Raw genomic sequence first — 2,942 nt, forward strand, 5'->3', positions numbered from 1 at the left:
CACTCAAGTTTTGCTACTCTAGTCTTGCGAGTGGGCACACTTTACCTTACAATCTCAATGATGACACAAGGGGCGGAGTCGAGCAAACACATCGCCACTTACTATCACACTAACCTATTCCTAATTGAGCTAGAGGTCTTTATTAGGTGTTTTGGGATTAGGAGATGGTTTTAAGAAGGAAGGAAATAGATATTCAAAAAGGACAAGTCTGAGATAATAGAGTCTTCATATTATGTAACTAGAAAACCTTGTTATTTACTTTTGCTTCTACGGTTTGTTTCCATCCTTAACAATATTTTTTTTTTTTTTTTGGCTTTTGACTCCTTTTATTCTATTTTTTTGAGTTTTTATTTTATTTCTATTTCTATTTTTCTTTTCTTTGGATGGAAACTTCTTTTCTTTATTTTTAGGAAGCAACTAACTAATTTTTTGTTTACCACGGGTTTTCTCTTCTTCTTTCTTCCTCATTCTATTCTCGGACTTATTCTAAATTCAAGGGTTGATTTTTTTTATTTTGTTTTGTTTTGTTTTTGTAACAGGGTAAAGGATTTGTGGTTTATGAAAGGCTAAAGAAAGGCTCAGAGGAGCGACTAGCGGAAAATAATTCATAGGTTTGAATTTCTGGCTATATCGATCCAAAGAGGGCCTAAATTCTCGCTTAGGATATGGTTTAGTGATCAAGCAAGTGGACGTGTGATTTCTCTATCCGGATTTTACTTCTCCCTTGTGTCATTTCTCAAATGTTTCACTCTTATAAGGCTTTAGGCTATATTCTCACGGGATCTGTAGAATAAGTACTCTAGCCTAGATTTCAGAAACTTACTGCTAACAATCATAGATACTCATGTAATATATTTATAGATAGATGCAAAGATTATTACCTACATATTAACCTAAGTTTCTAAAAATTATTCTAATGCAAAAGCTATGTGAGACTTCTAGATTGTTAAGAGCATAGAGAAAGAAAACAATACCAATATTTCTAAATGTATAGCATAACTTATTTATTTATATTTTTGAATTTTTGAAATTTTAACTAGAAAACAAGTACATATTATACATATCTATATCCTAACAGATGCCTTAATTACACGTGTTTCTATGCCCACCCCCAAACAAGAAGCATGCTTTGTCCTCAAAGCATTTAAATAAAGAGGGTAGAAAAATACCATGGAAACGCGTGAAATTCTAGAACATCTGCAAAACAAGGTTAAAACATACTAATATAAAAGCGATAACTCTATAAGAGTTCCACCCATTATGGGGTTAACAGAATTAAATTGTTTGGGACATAAGTAGACACTAAATGGAATTAAAAACTTACCTTATCTCTCGGACATGCATATTATCTACCTAATAGCACCATGGGTCTTGTATTTCAGCGGGCATGGCAAGTCCAAGAACAAATGGTAGCAAGAACCATAAGCGGTTCCCAGCCTACGTGTGTGATCACCTCGCGAGACCAAGTACCATAAGTAGTGCTTTGGAACAAATCTTTGAAAGACTGTTCCGGTATTATTGTAGGAGATGTCATCTCGAAACTACGCTCCGAAGCAGCTGCAAATGACAGGAACAACCCGTAGAAAACTGGAAATTTTACGGTCTCACGGAAGTCGCGGTCAGCTCCACTTGGACGCGAGTCGCGGTTTGTTTTTTTTTTTTTTTGACTTACGGTGTTTTGAGGCGCTCAACTTGGGCGCAAGTGCTTTTCGGTGCTAAATTTTAGAAAAATGTGTAGAGCGAGGTGCGCTCTACTTGGAGAACCTGCTCGATTTCGGTGCTAAATTCAAAAAAATGTGTAGAAGCTTGAGGCGCTCTACTTGGGGCGCCGATGCGCTCTAAGGTGCTGATGGTTGAAAATTGAGACGAATAACGGGAAACGTGGGAGTGAAACGTGAGTGATGGAAGTTAGGTGTAGTGTGGGTTGTGAGTGTAGAATGAATGAAGTTTATATAGGTTTTAAGTTGCTAAAACGAATCGGAAAGTTGCCAAAAAGCTTTTCCGGCAATTTTCGGAAATACTAAAATTTCCGAACCCGAAAACGGAAACAACTCATATTCTTGATTCTAAAACAATCCTAATATATTTTAGGTTGAATTTAGGATAGAACCTACCTATTTTATCGAGATTTCATCCTACCATGATATTTATTCATAGATATGCCTATTCGGCAATATTCTCACCCTGACTCCAAAATAACTTCTAAAAAAAAGGAGGTCATATAAAAATCATGCTGGACTACATAATACCACCCCCAAACAATTTGGAAAAGTGGGATCAACATTAAACAACCACGCACAATGGAAATAACCACATTATATTAATATTGTCATTCAAACAACATTTCACTACAAAAGTCAAAATTAACTACGGAATTTAACAACGTAACATCCTATCTACTAAATATAATAAAAAACAACATCAAAACAACAAACAAGAAGAAATCTAGCTACTCTTCAAGGGAGCGAGGTGGGGGTAAGAATAGGAATTTGAGTGATCAAGAATGGAAAAACACAACACCCCCAAACAAATTTTTGAAAACGGGGTTTGTAAAAATTTGTTTTAAAAAAATGGGTCTTTTAAAGTCGATTTCGAGACTTGCTAGATTACTATTTTTATAGCTTTAAACTTTTTACTTTTTATGAATTAGGTTTAATATGAAGGAAAACAATAATCGATAAAGACATAATTCACACCATAGAGAAACATGACTCAAAACCAAGAAAACTTGCAAGAGTGGAAAACGTGAATTATGTGAAACGTGGACTTAGGATCCGGTACTTACAGCCACACACTTCATAGGGAGGGCCCGGTTACCTGAATGGTGCATTCAGCAATATATGGAAATGAAAGGAAATGCACCAAACACAAAAATTGAGTCGTTTATAGTCAGATACTTGAGACTTTATCTAAACATATGTATGAATATGCAGTTTATCATA

The sequence above is a fragment of the Coptis chinensis genome, chromosome 1 (assembly GCF_015680905.1).
Source record: "Coptis chinensis isolate HL-2020 chromosome 1, ASM1568090v1, whole genome shotgun sequence".
In the NCBI taxonomy this organism is placed as follows: domain Eukaryota; kingdom Viridiplantae; phylum Streptophyta; class Magnoliopsida; order Ranunculales; family Ranunculaceae; genus Coptis; species Coptis chinensis.